This window comes from Narcine bancroftii, chromosome 7, assembly GCF_036971445.1.
Source record: "Narcine bancroftii isolate sNarBan1 chromosome 7, sNarBan1.hap1, whole genome shotgun sequence".
NCBI lineage: Eukaryota > Metazoa > Chordata > Chondrichthyes > Torpediniformes > Narcinidae > Narcine > Narcine bancroftii.
The window spans coordinates 45,683,425-45,700,803 of NC_091475.1; the positions used below are offsets into that span (position 1 = coordinate 45,683,425).

General features: G+C 38.5%; 1 protein-coding gene across 1 annotated transcript in view; it reads left to right on the forward strand.

The window, feature by feature from the left end:
• Nucleotides 1-17,379, forward strand: part of gemin8 (gem (nuclear organelle) associated protein 8) — a 200,646-nt gene that overhangs the window by 30,856 nt on the left and 152,411 nt on the right. The window contains exon 3 of the mRNA XM_069889952.1: nt 5,594-5,693. The gene's annotated coding sequence lies outside the window, so the exon portion shown is untranslated. The remainder of the gene's footprint in view (nt 1-5,593; nt 5,694-17,379) is intronic.

Genomic DNA, 17,379 nt, shown 5'->3' on the forward strand with positions numbered 1-17,379 from the left:
AAGCAGAGAATAAAAAGGTCTGTGTATGTCTGCAATAAACCAGTCTTGAATTGACTACCTTTGTGTGTGTTTCCCTTTATTTAGTAACATCTACCGTAGTAGCTTCTACACCAGCACATTAAATTTGGGTAACTCCACATTGTCTTTTAAATACTTCCATTTAAAACCCAATCTGTAACCAATGCTTTAAAACTAATATTGAGCAGATTCTATCCCTTCTGAAATCATAATTTGAGATTATCAGGATTTCCACTGAATGCCTGGATCTGTGTCAATATTTTCAAGGACTGAGTTGGGTGAGGCTTCATCAAAACATGAAAGATACTATTATGGACTAATCCTTTTCCAATTGAACTCAAAAATGTCATTACATGTCCACATTATTTCGGTTAAGATTCATGTCAATGGAGAGAATAACTTTTTGTATTAATTTATTTTGCTGAGAATTCAAATGTTAGGAAGTGGGGTTAATTTAGCTTTGCCACCAGCTGCAGAATACTAATATTTAAATACAGTAAAATTCTTGTTATCTGGAATTCAAGCAACTGGGAGAAAAAATTCATGGAAAAATATGAAAGTTTAAAATTCACCAATCATGCAACACAGTCTCAACCAACCAGAACATTCACTTATCTGGCATCTGCCAATCCTATAGGTGCCCGATACTGGGTTTTTTTTTACTGTATCTCTTAAGTAACTTAAGATCAAGTAAAAAAAATTACATGCTTATATGTATGGTGACAATCTTTGGTAATAAAACAAATACCACCTATTAAAAAATAAGAAGCTGAAAAGGGTAGAAAAAGACTTCTAGGGAGACAAATGATTAAGTTAAGAAATGCAACAGTACATCAATTTATAGTGCATCAAGTAAACTAGCAAACAAAGTTAGTGAAATGTTTCCCAGATCAGGAAGTTCAAAAGAATTGGAGTTACCTTTACACTTCTGGTCTTCATACTATATATAAAAAGTGAGAAAAATATTTATGAGAATCGGACCAGAGCTAAGAGATGACAGCTCTTCAAAAACGTTTCTTTGTTGATCATGACCCAATATCAGAAACTATCCCCATGTGGGAGAATTCAAAACATAACAAACACAGATAATATCGTGGACTGTGGAAATCAGAAAAAAACAAAAGTGGAATAAGATAGAAAATAACTTGTGTATTTCAGGTCAATTACCTTTCAGCAGTACTGGATTATGATGTAAAGACAAAAGGAGGAAAGGAATGATTAGAAAGGAATATCTGACTGTAGAAGGCTGGAGAAATTAAATGACAAAAGGACTGACAGTACAAGAAAAAGGATTGTAAAGAAACAAAATATGGGAGCAAATGGGAGTAGAAGAAGCATTATTTGAAATGTCATAATTTTTAAAGGCTTTTATCTGTTTAGTCAAATCTTCAGTGTTTCTCCTTGAATTTACACTGAGTGCCAATTGAATCGATTTGGAAGCAATGATGGAGAGATTAGGGATGGAGTGGGTGGAGATTTAAAGTGACTGGAAACTCAAATTACTTTTGTAGACTGAGTGCAGTCCTCTAATTTGCATTTGTTCTCCTAAACAGAGTGCATCATGGGAAGTTTACATGATATTAAATTGAAAGTGGTAGAAGTAAATTACTGTTTCAACTCTGATGACCTGGATTATGGGAAAACAGAAGCTGAAAGTACAATGAATGCATGAGTTTGATCCTCTATATCAGCATAATAGGAGAAATGAGTGTAGCTAATGACTAAGAACTAAACTGGGATACAATGGAGGGAATACTTCTTCCAAAGTGACAAAAAAGGAGAGAAGGGGAAAGTGTATTTGGTGGTGTAATTCTGCTATTTCTGGCACTTACTACACTTAAAACAATACACTTGAAACATTAATTTTCCTCACACCTTCCGGTTTTTTTTGGCTCAAGATATTATGTTCAAGTTTCTCAATGCAATCATTCACCGAGAAGGATTTGAGACATAATATAATGTTATGGTTGCATAGCAGTTAGTGCAGTGCTATTCTTCTTTGGTTTGGCTTTGCGGATGAAGATTAATGGAGGGGTAATGTCCACGTCAGCGGCAGGCTCTTTTGTGGCTGACAAGTCCGATGCGGGACAGGCAGACACGGTTGCAGCGGTTGCAAGGGAAAATTGGTTGGTTGGGGTTGGGTGTTAGGTTTTTCCTCCTTTGTCTTTTGTCAGTGAGGTGGGCTCTGCTGTCTTCTTCAAAGGAGGTTGCTGCCCACCGAACTGTGAGGCACCAAGATGCATGGTTTGAGGTGATATCAGCCCACTGGCGGTGGTCAATGTGGCAGGCACCAAGAGATTTCTTTAGGCAGTCCTTGTACCTCTTCTTTGGTGCACCTCTGTCTCGGTGGCCAGTGGAGAGCTCGACATATAACACTATCTTGGGAAGGTGATGGTCCTCCATTCTGGAGACATTACCGACCCAGCGCAGTTGGATCTTCATCAGCATGAATTCGATGCTGTCGGCCTCTGCCATCTCGAGAATTTCAATGTTGGTGATGAAGTCGCTCCAATGAATGTTGAGGATGGAGCGGAGACAACGCTGGTGGAAGCGTAGGTGATGCCGGTAGAGGACCCATGATTCTGAGCCGAACAGGAGTATGGGTATGACAAAGGCTCTGAATACGCTAATCTTTGTGAGGTTTTTCAGTTGGTTGTTTTTCCAGACTCTTTTGTGTAGTCTTCCAAAGGCGCTATTTGCCTTGGCGAGTCTGTTGTCTATCTCGTTGTCTATCCTAGCATCCGATGAAATGGTGCAGTCGAGATAGGTAAACTGGTTGACCGTTTGAGTTTTGTGTGCCCGATGGAGATGTGGGGGGGCTGGTAGTCATGGTGGGGAGCTGGCTGATGGAGGACCTCAGTTTTCTTCAGGCTGACTTCCAGGCCAAACATTTTGGCAGTTTCTGCAAAACAGGACGTCAAGCACTCAAGAGCTGGCTCTGAAGGGGCACCTAAAGCGGCATCGTTTGCAAAGAGTAGTTCAAGGACAAGTTGCTCTTGTGTCTTAGTGTGAGCTTGCAGGTGCCTCAGATTGAGGAGACTGCCATCCGTGCGGTACCAGATGTAAACAGCGTCTTCATTGCTGAGGTCTTTCATGGCTTGTTTCAGCATCATGCTGAAGAAGATTGTAAAGAGGGTTGGTTCGAGAACGCAGCTTGCTTCACGCCATTGTTAATGGAGAAGGGTTCAGAGAGCTTATTGCTGTATCTGACCCTACCTTGTTGCTTTTCGTGCAGTTGAATAACCATGTGGAGGAACTTTGGGGGGCATCCGAGGCGCTCTAGTATTTGCCAAAGCCCTTTCCTACTCATGGTGTCGAAGGCTTTGGGGAGGTCAACAAAGGTTATGTAGAGTCCTTTGTTTTGTTCTCTGCACTTTTCTTGGAGCTGTCTGAGGGCAAAGATCATGTCAGTAGTTCCTCTGTTTGCGCGAAAGCCGCACTGTGATTCTGAGAGAACATTTTTGGCGACACTAGGTATTATTCTATTTAGGAGAATCCTAGCGAAGATTTTGCCTGCAATGGAGAGCAACGTGATTCCCCTGTAGTTTGAGCAGTCTGATTTCTCACCTTTGTTTTTGTACAGGGTGATGATGATGGCATCACGAAGGTCCTGAGGCAGCTTTCCTTGATCCCAGCAGCACTTGAAAAACTTATGCAGTTTGGCATGCAGAGTTTTGCCGCCAGCCTTCAAGACCTCTGGGGGGATTCCATCCATACCTGCTGCTTTGCCACTTTTCAGTTGTTCAATTGCCTTATATGTCTCTTCCCGGGTGAACCGTGTCTGCCTGTCCCGCATCGGACTTGTCAGCCACAAACGAGCCTGCAGCTGACGTGTACATTATCCTTCCATAAATCTTCTTCCCGAAGCCAAGCCAAAGATAAGAAAGAAGACACACTGAATCTGTGACTTAGTATAAGACTACACTCTGAACTCTGTGACTTAGTATAACTTCTTTCCGTTTTTTTTTTGGCTCAAGATATTATGTTCAAGTTTCTCAATGCAATCATTCACCGAGAGGATTTGAGACATAATGTAATGTTATGGTTGCATAGCAGTTAGTGCAGTGCTATTACGGTGCCAGCAACCTGGTTTGAATCCAACCCTGCATGTAAGGAATTTGTACGTTCTCCCCATATCGGCATGGGTTTCCTCTGAGTGCTCCAGTTTCCTCCCACCCTTCAAAAACAAATATACTTTGATTATAGGTTATTCAGTGTATTGGAGGGGGGGCTCAAGCTTGTGGGCCAGAAGGCCCTTTACCATACCATATGTCTAAATTTATAGTGCATGCAACTTTCCTGAAGAAAGGCATTCTTCAACAATTGCTGAACTATGAGCCAAGATTGTTAATGACCTGCATCACAGAAACAATGGAATGAAGAGAGTATTGAGTACCATACAAAGAGAAGAGAATGTTGAGTACCATACAAAGATGTGGACTATAAAGATGTTAGATTAATTCCTTTGTTGGTAAAGGAAAATGGAATAACCATCAAGAGACACAATATACAATTTTTTAAAATGGCAGGAAATAATTAGTATTCACATAACATTTGCAATTTGTATTTGCTGTTGGGTGAATGAACAATTATAGAGTATTTTTTAATAATGGTGATTATAATGAAATAACGGGAGGTTTTTACATTAAATTTACATTAGGTAGTAGACAGTCCATAAAAGCCCGAAAAGAAGCAAAATTATAAACAATTTCAAAAAGTTGATGCTTTGCTCCATAGCATGTCATATAAGAAATGAGTGAGGGCATTGGAATGGACTTAAGAGCTATAGTTGCACAGCATGACTTCAAGAATCATTCTGTCGTTACATTGAGGGATGCATTTCACAAATTCCTTAAACAAAATTGAACTCAGCATTATCAAAACCAAGGGCATGACTGTGGACTTCAGGAGGAAGTCAGGAGAACACGATCCAGTCCTCATTTGAGGGCTCAGTAGTGGAGAGTGTCAAGAACTTCAAATTCTTGGATGTTAACATCTCCAAGGATCTGTTCTGGAGCCTCCATGCCAACACAATCATGAAGGTTTGCCTGCAGCTATACTTTGTGAGGTGTTTGAGGAGATTCGGTATGTCACCAAAGTCTCTCAAAAGCTTCTATAGGTGGAGAGCATTCTGGCTGGTTGCATCACTGTCTAATACGGAGATGCCAACACTCAGGACAAGAAAAAACTCCAGAGAGTGTTAACTCAGCCTGTGACATCACAGGCACCAGACTTCACTCCATCGAGGTGGCATCTTAAGAAAGCCCCCTCTATCCTCAAAGACCCCCACCAACCAGGCCATCCCCTCTTCACTCTGCTACTACCGGGGAAAGAGGTACAGGAGCCTAAAATCAAGCACTCAGTGGCACAAGGAGAGCTTCTTCCCCACTGCCATCAGATTTCTGAGTGATCAATAAACAAAAGACACTGCCAGATTCTGACTTCTCGTGCACTATTTTTATTTATTTTTTGTAAGGTGGTTTATATGAATGTTTTCACTGTGATCCTGCCGCAAAACAATCAATTTCATGACTTGTTCATGACAATAATTTCTAATTCTGAATGATCATTCCAGGTATAGAAGTTTGCAAGACAATATTCAAGGAACACAAATGCAGAAGTGACCAAACTTGATTTCTTTTCAGCATCTCAGATCATGTTCCCATCTTGTATAGGTGAGTCAAATCAAAAAATTGACCCTAAGTGAATGGTTCAGACAAAAAAGCAACAATCCATAGAGTCATGCAGCAAGAAAACAGACCCTTTGGCCCACCAAGTGCATACCAACTATATAGCACCCACTTATAAAAACCCTACACTAATCCCATTTTCTCCATATATTCATTGCTTTACAAGGTGATTTTTAGAAATATTTCACTGCAATGAAAAAGTAATGTCATATGATAATTTTGTGAATTTAAAGCCAGTCTATAGGAAGCAATTGCCACACAGGCCAAAGAGACTTACATGAGAATTGAGTGGGGGGGGGGGTGGAATTTATATCTCAACTCATTTTATCTTTTTTTGCAGTCCCCAACCATTCTATTTTAATATAACTGATAGTTAAAGCAATGAGTAGATCTGGATTCTACATTATATTACATTTTGTGAATAGGATTAGGAAACAGATAAAGTAGGATTGGTCTCAATAAACTGTTCTTCAAGGAAAGAGAGATGAAAATTGAAATTAATATATCAATAAAATAAAGGTGGAAATGTATGAATAGGGTTTTTCTAATGAACAAAATAACATGACCAAATGTCATTCTTACTCCAAAATATCTTTGTGAATAGCTTCTTTCTTATCATTTCTCTCTGCACTTGCAGGTTTTCCACCATCAGCAGATATTTGTTCTTCAATTAAGTAGAATGATTTTCCTGTGGATATTTTATGTTCAGCTGGCGTGCAATCACAGATTGAATTGACATGCCATGAGAGTGTAGTTAGAATGATTCACAAAATGAAAAAGCAGTGACCTTAGCCCATTGCTTTCCATAAATAGAAAATATTCTGTCAGTAGAACATTAATTAACTGAAGCTAGCATTTTAAACAGTGTGAAAGAAGGGAAAGCCTCCAGCATTGCCACTGAAAATGATAATCTTAAAAGTCTGCGACATGAGACATAAAGTAAAAAAGGCTATAAAACAAATGAAATGTCTATTGCTATTCAAAAGTAAATGCTGCACAAAACTGTCATCATTTTGTAGGAAAATAATAAAATCCATTTGCAGCCTATTCATTAAAATATCATGGTCAGACTTTCAATCAAAATAAGTACAACTATTTAAAAAGATTAATAATCACTGGAAATGTTGATTGGTGATCCCTTATTTCTTGATTCCAGAAGATGGAATAAAAATATATTTCTTACTGTACTGTACAAAAATATAGCTAATTTCCACACAATAAATTTGTCAAACAAAGCAATAACTCTTCATCTGTTACAGAAATTTTGTCTAAGGACTAAATAATGTACAGATCAGCAAGGATATCTTCGCAGCTTTCCTGCAGAAGAGTGTCTGGCTTCCATTTACATCCACCTGAGAGGACAGAGAGGATCTATGAAAAAGCTATTCAAAAGAGTTTGCAGGACTCACACTGCAGTATTAACTTAGATTTTCAGAGCTGACAGTTCCACAGAGACTTGAACCCTCAATCTTGTGATTCAAAGATAAGAAAGCTACAAACTGAGCCATGACTGATGGGGTGTTCCCATTGACCACCTCATCATTAAATAAAATCCCCGTTATTATTCCAATACATGGTGACATTTAATCTTGCTCCGTTTCTCATTAACAAAAAAAATCTATTTTAGTGCAGAAGTTTTAACCTGAACCTTTTTCTTGCCTATGAGAACAAATTGGGTAAGATTTAGTGCATTGAGTCAACAAAGCAAACTTCAAAAACAAATTCAAAGAACTGCAAGCTGAACCAACATCTGATAGTAATAAGAAACAATAACTATAAAAGTCTATCAGAAGAAAATGATTTTACCAAATGTGCGACACCTTCAAAATAAAGTGGAAAAATATCTGATATATTTTTGTGTCTCAAATTCTATTTTCTTGTTGATACTCAAAATATTTGTGTGTGTGATTGGAATAAAGATTACTTTTTCTTTCAGGTGAATGACATCGATAAAGAACCATTCTTGCCCACGTCATGTCAATTGGTTAGCATGAAATATTGATAGCTCTATCTCTTTCTTTCAACGATGATTGGATTCTTTTTCTCTTATTTTCTTTCTGTTAAGATGGGTGAAACCTTCTCTTAAAAATGAAACAGCATTTAGCATTTTCAGATTATTTACACAACAATTAACTAATTTAAAATGGGTTAGTACCTCTCTCAGATAAACAAAAACATGAAAAAAAAACATATATATTAAATGAGCAGACATGATGGGAACTTTGACACTTAGATTTCAATTTATTCCAACCTCAAAATTAGGAGTGAGGTTGGAATAATTTGCTGTCCTGAGATATACAGGTTCAATAGAAAAAGAGATGGATTCAGAGCAAATAAAAAAGGTGGGGGGGGGGGGGAAACAAAAACCAACAAAGCCACTGTACTATACAATTGAAATTAGCTTATTCATTTTACCTTTTGAGATTTTGCACATCCAAACTTCACAATGGACATGATCAGGGTTTCCAGCCTTCAACTTCAAAAATAAGCAACTTTCTATTGGAAATTATTTGCCTCAGCAGTCCCACCGATCTCTCATTAGCACTGTTATTGACAACATTTAGCCATTCTCCCTACATCATTCAGTAGTGTTTCTTGATGCCTTTACAGCATTCGGCAAGTTTCAATATTGTAAGGAACTGAAGAAATCTTTGAAGTATAAATGGCTAAGCTCTATGCGAGCAGGAGTTCATAATGAACCTGCAATCTTCAAAAACAGGCATCTACTTACGATGACACCCAAGATTAAATCAATATTTGATTTTAAATCTAAAATTAGCATTTTTTGTTAAGTAAATACATCAGGTATGAAGATCAAGGCCACAAATCAGCCACGATGTAAATGAATAGAAGAACAGATCTGGAAAGGAAACTGTGCAGTCTTGTGCTTATGTATGTAAATTTAGCATTTTAAGCAGTGTTTTGAGATATTGGACAATTTCCACAATAGCTGAGGATAGAAAGCAATGTATGAAATTATTTTGAAATGATTATGGTAATTTTAGAGATGAGGTAGAAAAATTCTACCAATATTTGGAGGTTCCAAAACAAGAGCATGATCTACTACCTCTGACATCACCTTCCCTGCCTGATTATCGTGAATCTTGGAGGTCGTTGTCCAATATCCAATCAAAACTAAGCATTCTTTTAATTCTGTCAATCAATTTTTGATTACCATTCTCAACTCTGAAGCAGCTTTTTGTATTCAACATTCATCTTTGGGCCAACACCTGTCCTTAATTTCCATAGAGTTGCTCTAAAGATGCTGCAACAGGACATAGAACACTAAAGGAAGAGGCCTTTAAGCCCATCTGTCTGTGTTGAACATGATGCCCGGTTTGAACTAAAATGTGATGCTTGCATCTGATATATAAACTTGTGATGTTCAGTGAAGTGGTTATCTCTGAGAATTTGCAACAGACCATTTATTCTATTTTTATAAGGCGAGACCTTCAGGCTCAAATATATAATCCAAGACTAAGTTATTTGAGCCAGAAATACATATCTTTAGATTATATTGTGATATGCCAGCTGAGCATCTTTATTCATAAGTCCCACAAAAGGCATTTCAGTTGTGGGACCGTGAGAACAGCAAGTAAAAGAATGGCATTGGTTAGAGAACATTTGTGGGTGGCATGGTTAGTGTAGTGGTTAGCGCAATGCTATTACAGCACTAACGACCCAGGTTCGAGTCCGGAGCAACTTGTAAGGAGTTTGTACGTTCTCGCTGACTCTGCGTGGGTTTCTCCAGATACTCTGGTTTCTACCTACCCTTGAAAAATGTAAGGGGATTGTGGGTTAATTGGTGTATTGGGGGGAACAGGCTCTTGAGTTGGAATGGCCTGTTACCATGCTTCATATCTAAATGATGGACTTTAAAATGTCAGTACATTTGCTTTCAATAATCACCATTCTCTCACCCTGACACAATCCAATATTACTTCTTACTTTTACAGGTTTATTCATCTTAATATCAAGAGATAGGTAAGCCACAAACGTTCATTACAGGTCTACCAACTCTCACAACTATCTTGACAATTTTCTACCACCCTGCTTCCTGCAAGGACTCCATTCTGTTCTTTCAATTCATCACTCTGTCATATTTGTTTTTATGATGAGATTTTCTGAAGAGATTCCTGTGAAATTACTTTCATCTATTTGATCCATGGTGGACAGAGTCCTTGAATACATCTCACCTCACCTTTGTCTTTACCCCTTATCCTTCTGGACAACTCAAAGATAGAACTTCCCTGGTCCTCAACATTCACCAAATAATGCATCAGCAAAATATCCAAAGTCGCCAGCCATCTGAAGCATTTTAAGTGCGACTTCAGGGCTGGCAGAAAATGGTATGTCACACTTTAAACTAGAGCCACTTCCCAGTGTCTGCTCTCTGTTTTTTCTTCTTTGACCTCTATTCCATTGAGAATCACTAGCTAAAGATTACAAGATACTTAATGAATAACATTAGGCTAAAACACAGCAAAATCACACAAAATATAAAGCACAAAATATGCCATTAGCCATCCTGAACTACTAAGTTTTCAATGACATAGGAGTGTTAAATCTTATGAAGATTTTTTTCTGATCACAGAGAACAAGACAGCAATTCGAAAATGGCCAGTGAAGCAGTTCAGCGGGCTAATGTTCTGGATAACCTCAATGAGTGCTTGTGGTGATAATGTCCATTAAAGAGGCCTAAATAAAAGAATGGATGAGGCAATAGATATTCTGAATGGATAAGAATTGATGTCTAATTCAAAGTCTTTTCCTGTTTGGCTTTGGATGCAGATAAGCTCTTCTTCTTCCTCCTTGTTTTCCATGACTTGATCTCTTTGGATCTCAAATGAATTAACATAAACTGCAAAATGCAGCAGAATTAAATGTGTGGTTTGTCAAGAGTCATAGCCCTGCTCCAAATTTTCGAAAGTAGATCCTCCAATTAATCTGGTATTTTCAGGGGCATGGTTTAATTTTCCCTAAACTGTGGCAAGAATGTCATTAACTACTGAAACAAAACTCCAACATTATTTGACAGCTGCCTTCATCCTGCAATAAAATTGACACAAAAGATGGTCCTGAAAGTCCACAATACCTATATAGGAAGCAACAAATGCCTTGCAGGATGATTGTTCTTTGTCACTGAAGAAAAGGAATTCCACTAAGGCACCCCGCCTCTTTACTTATGAACCTAGTAAGTAATGTAGATGCCATTAACCATCCTGAACTACTAAGTTTTCAATGACATAGGATAGATGTGTAATCCTTCAAAAAAACTGCAACTGTGTTGAACATTAGACCAATGACTGATTTAACAAATCTGTGGACCACAAATTACCTACTCATGAAAATGATTCCTGCATTCTCCTGGATGGGAATGGAGGCGTAAAAGTTGTAATGAAGTGAAATGTCACAAGCCTGCAGCTATTGCTTTTGCTAGGTTAAGGGCACCAAGCCTGCAGGTGCAATTTCTACATAATGACAATATAGAAATTCGGGCTCTCGACCAAACTGATGGTTTTTTTTTAAACTGTCCACTACATCAAGCATCGAAGAATGAGCTCAAGAAAGCCTCCTACCTCCTACCAAAAAAAACCCACCATATATTACATGAAAAGTAATGATATGAAACAGACCCTTTATACTGCCCCAAAGATGCAGTATAAAGAAATATATTCTGTTCAGACGATAATGAAATGATGAACAACAGCTTCTATAAAAGATTAAAATCAAACATTTTCTTCAAAGGGGTTATGTTACTGATGTAAAAAAGATTTATCCAAGCAAGTCAATGAAAAGACTCAGGAGAAACAATAACAACAGATGACTCACTTCAATGAGGTTTTGCAGTGAGATGGGGGCATCTATTGAATCACTTGGGCTGACATAAATACCCAGCCCTGAAGCCAATGCAGGAAGCATATCAGGAGAGATTTGACAGATGGTTTGATAAAATGTCAACAAGATGCATCGAAAACCCTTTTCACAGCCACTATCCTAATGCATTTTTGCTGTTTCTTAAAAATGACCTGGGTTGATCATGGTTATTTTTAGCTCAGTGCCACTTACTTTGATTTAATTAATATTTTCCAGGTTAAAGCTCAGTGAAGGGGAGTAAACTGGTTTATATCAAGGAATTAATGACTGCCTATTTAATAGTCTTGTATTATGCACGAGCTTATAGGAACTAATTTCTAGATTCTTACATTATTAGAATTTTTCATCTTTCCTTGTTCAGTGATTTATGCAATGGCTGTCATGGAAAAAAGATCATAAACCACAGCAACCTTTATCAATCACAGGTTATAAAGTTGAGTCATTCATGGTATAAATACCCCATGCAATGAAATTCAATCAAGTGGTCCAGAAATAAAAATTGCAGTTTCACATAGGTTACACTGAAAGTTAATAATGACAAGAATTTAAACTTTTTCAGAACTGTGTTTGTGGTCAGGACATGTCAAATTGAAAGGATTTAATTTTGAGTTCGTCTAACTAGTGTAACAAGTATATCGCTGAAGAATATTGCAACATTGCATTAAGTTTATAATGATTACTGAATTCACATTGTATTCTAAATGTGAAAATTATTTGCTAATCCCAAAAATAAATTAAATATACTATATTTCATAGCAGGAAGAATGCAAAATATTGTAAGACTTGCTGAGTCTATAAAGTATTGAATGAGGAATTGCCAAAAAGAAAAAAACAACAAGGCTGTGAGGGTAGTTGGTACCCCTGGAAAAGTTCAAAACTTTGTGGAGAGGAACTTCATTCATAATCTTATCAGACATGTCAGAGAGAAGACATTTCAGGAATCCTCAAATGTTGTACGTTGATCTTTTTCAAAAAGGAGACAAATCCCAATTGTGGTGATTACCGAGAGGATTCCCTGCACCACAGGCAAAGTGTGATGTTCAAGCACCATCTCCCTGTCACCACAAATCTGTTTAACCTATGTCATCTCCATTCCAGAACCAACATCATCTCAGCATCAGTCATTCAGTTCCATTTCACAGAGAAAGCTTGCATATGTGCACATTTGGAGACAGAGTTCCAAGATATTGTCAAATCATTCACTTAAGCATATGAAAGGATGAGCCTTGTATCCAACATTAGGAAAACCATGTCCTCTATCAATTTGACCTCTCTGAGCAACAACACCTTCATATTATAAAGGTACAATGTTTAAAAGGTGTTAGGACTGGGACTTGGATTGGAAAGTCGAATAGGGAAACAGGCCTCTGCAGACAAATAGGATAGTGTAAATATGATAATCCCATTTATGTAAGATGAATGAAGAGGGCCAAAAAGCCCTTTTCCTGTGGTATATGATACTACTATTCCATTTTTTTCTGATCCATTAAGAAACCTTGGAAATATGGACTACTTTCCATATTTTGGGGGATAGTTCTCAGTGAAGTCTGATATTGATGACAAAATTCACCATTGTCTCCACTGTACCTACCCAACCTTTGGGCATCAGGAAAAAAAAAGGGTTTGATGATCAAGAACTCAAGCAAATTTAAAAATCCTGGTCTAACCAGTGATCCCTATCCTATACACTTTTTAGTAGACTACACTAGTATGTAAAAAGGCAGATTATCTTTAGAAGAAGGCTGGACATCTGAGGCTTTTATTCACTGTACTAAATGGAGGTGGACTCGAACATTTAAGATCCTGAGAGGTCTTGACAGAATGGGTGTGTACGAGTCTTTAAAACTTTCTTACTCAAATAGTTTTTGAATTTAGGATGCAGGATGATATTGATCAGTTGGTAAGATGGAAAGAGCACCCAAAATTTAATCCTGATCAATGTGAGGTGAATCATTTTGCAAGGACTAATAGAAGTTGGACATACACAATGAATAATAGGGCCTAGGCATCAAGAATAGAGGTTCAGTGAGCAGCCATAAATATAATGGATGCTCAGGGGTGCAAGTACAATTTCCAAAACTTTAATTAGATAATACCTCAAGTTCTTTTTTAAATTCTTTTGGAAAAAAGATGTGCAACATCATTGTCTCAAAATGCAATAATTTGCAGTGCAATAACAGAGTGGAGACTATCAAAACCATTATTTAAGAAAGAAGGAAGGATGAAAAGAGAAAACTACAGGCCAATTTGCTTCATACATGCTGTAAACAAACTGTTAGAATATATTACTGAGAAAGTAATAATGGGGCACTTAGAACATAATAATAGAACTGGACAGGGCCCATGTACATCTATGAAAGGGAAATCATAGATAAATCTATTGGATTTTAGATTATAACTAATAGAATAGATAATGGTAAATCATTTGATGTGATGTATTTGGATTTTCAGACGACCCTTGGTAATGTTCGAAGTAAGAGGTTATGACAGTGTCGGAGAGCATAGTGTTGTAAACAACTGAGATGAGTTCTCTGGTCCACTATGCCCATGTAAGCCTTTTTCCCACTAACATTCTTTACTCACATCCTTCTTTTCTCTGACTACTAAAGTACTGTATCTGTTTAAATGCATGGAAAAATCCAGCAAGCCAGGCAGCATCTATGGAACTAATGGTCTTCATCCCAAAGTCTCAAGGAAATAGCTGCATGCATAGTGGACGCATTGGTTGTAATTAACTAGCCTCTTCCTATTCTGGAAAGTGCCAGAGGATTAGAAAATAGTCACAATTCAAGAAAGAACTAGATGGAAAGCAAACATGCCATGATTCAAGAAATCAGTCAATTAGCCTAACATCTGTAATTGGGAAAATGTTGGAGTCTATTATTAAAGGGATATTTAGAAATTCATCAGATAATTAAGTAAAATCAAAATGGTTTGGGTAAAGGAAAATTGTGTTTGGCATACTTTCCAGAGTCTTTTCAGGATGTAATAAATATGCAAGATAAAGGGCAAGCTTAAGATATAGTGTACTTAGCTTTCCAAAAGCATTCTAGAAGGTCATTACATCTTGGTATCTTTGAATCCTACATCACAGAAACAGGACCTTTGAAACAAATGGTCCACACCATCAAAGCCAGTCCCATTTTCCTGCATTCAGCACACATCCCTCTAAATCTTCCCTGTCCATGTACCCATCAAATTATCTTTTAAATGTTTTAACTTACCCCATCTCCACTACTTTTTCAGCATAAGGATGAAATCACACATAAAGTACTGCATTAAGTTATCTTCATTTTGAAGGAATGATATGCATGCATTGAAAACAACATGGAGAAATTGATTCCTGGGGGCCAATATGGTTCAATTGGCCACACTCCATATATCTAAGTAAATGTGTGTGTGTAATATATACACATAACATATATATTTTATATATATATATATATATATATATATATATATACTCTACATCACTACATCACCTTTGTTGACCTCACCAAAGCCTTCGACACCGTGAGCAGGAAAGGGCTTTGGCAAATACTAGAGCGCATCGGATGTCCCCCAAAGTTCCTCAACATGATTATCCAACTGCACGAAAACCAACAAGGTCGGGTCAGATATAGCAATGAGCTCTCTGAACCCTTCTCCATTAACAATGGCGTGAAGCAAGGCTGTGTTCTCGCACCAACCCTCTTTTCAATCTTCTTCAGCATGATGCTGAACCAAGCCATGAAAGACCCCAACAATGAAGACGCTGTTTACATCCGGGACCGCACGGATGGCAGTCTCTTCAATCTGAGGCGCCTGCAAGCTCACACCAAGACACAAGAGAAACTTGTCCGTGAACTACTCTTTGCAGATGATGCCGCTTTAGTTGCCCATTCAGAGCCAGCTCTTCAGTGCTTGACGTCCTGCTTTGCGGAAACTGCCAAAATGTTTGGCCTGGAAGTCAGCCTGAAGAAAACTGAGGTCCTCCATCAGCCAGCTCCCCACCATGACTACCAGCCCCCCCACATCTCCATCGGGCACACAAAACTCAAAACGGTCAACCAGTTTACCTATCTCGGCTGCACCATTTCATCAGATGCAAGGATCGACAATGAGATAGACAACAGACTCGCCAAGGCAAATAGCGCCTTTGGAAGACTACACAAAAGAGTCTGGAAAAACAACCAACTGAAAAACCTCACAAAGATAAGCGTATACAGAGCCGTTGTCATACCCACACTCCTGTTCGACTCCGAATCATGGGTCCTCTACCGGCACCACCTACGGCTCCTAGAACGCTTCCACCAGCGTTGTCTCCGCTCCATCCTCAACATCCATTGGAGCGCTTACACCCCTAACGTCGAAGTACTCGAGATGGCAGAGGTCGACAGCATCGAGTCCACGCTGCTGAAGATCCAGCTGCGCTGGATGGGTCACGTCTCCAGAATGGAGGACCATCGCCTACTCAAGATCGTGTTATATGGCGAGCTCTCCACTGGCCACCGTGACAGAGGTGCACCAAAGAAAAGGTACAAGGACTGCCTAAAGAAATCTCTTGGTGCCTGCCACATTGACCACCGCCAGTGGGCTGATAACGCCTCAAACCGTGCATCTTGGCGCCTCACAGTTTGGCGGGCAGCAACCTCCTTTGAAGAAGACCGCAGAGCCCACCTCACTGACAAAAGGCAAAGGAGGAAAAACCCAACACCCAACCCCAACCAACCAATTTTCCCTTGCAACCGCTGCAATCGTGTCTGCCTGTCCCGCATCGGACTTGTCAGCCACAAACGAGCCTGCAGCTGACGTGGACTTTTTACCCCCTCCATAAATCTTCGTCCGCGAAGCCAAGCCAAAGAAAAAAAAGACATATATTTATATATATACATATATTTATTTATTTATATATATATATTTATATAATCTAAAGAGACATTCCTTTTGTTCTATCCATTCCTCTTTATCTTCTTAGCTGTAGAAAACTAACTTGATTTCTCTCTTTCCCAGTTCTGATGAAGAGCCTCTGACCTGAAACCCTAACAGTTTATTTTTACCCTAATGCTATCTGGTCTTTAGTGTTTTCTGTTTTATTTTCACATTGTGCTGAAACTTGCCCCAAGCAAGCCATTAAATAGTTGGGCTTGCGAGGTGCCAAAATCTCTTCAGATTGTATTGACAGACAAGATTTACTGACTACACCATGGATAGGTCAGAAAATGGTAGTTCAATGGTTGCTATGCAACTACATGGAACTTTGAGATAAAGGACAACAGAATGAAAGTGCGGACATGATAACTGAGGCTCAGGTGGTGATGCATTGGCACCAATTCAGCTGGAATTTAATTGTGAAAAGTAATAAAAATAATGCCAAGTAACAGAATGCAGGATCTTGCTGGGAAGAGGTGAGCCATCAGAGATTTGTTTGGCCAACACACTGAGAGAATTGAAGATAAACCAGAAGATGCTGGAAAACTGTAGCATCATAGAAAGTGCTGCAGGAAGTCAGTGGGTTATGCAGTATCCATGGAAAGCAAAAGACAGTTGATGTTTCAGGCCAAAAACCTTTCATCTCAAAACATCATTTGTCTATTTCTTTCAATGGATGTTGCTTGACCCACTGAGTTCCTCTATCACTTTGTGTTTGCGTGAGAGAACTGAAGTGAGTCTAATGACAATAAGTTGGAATATGATATCTCTGGAAAAGGGTTTGCAGGTGTGAAAAATCGCTGAAGATGATTAAACTTGCACCATTCTGTAAAAAGGGATGGAATGTAAAAAATGTAGATTAGAGCTTGAAAAACAGGCCCCT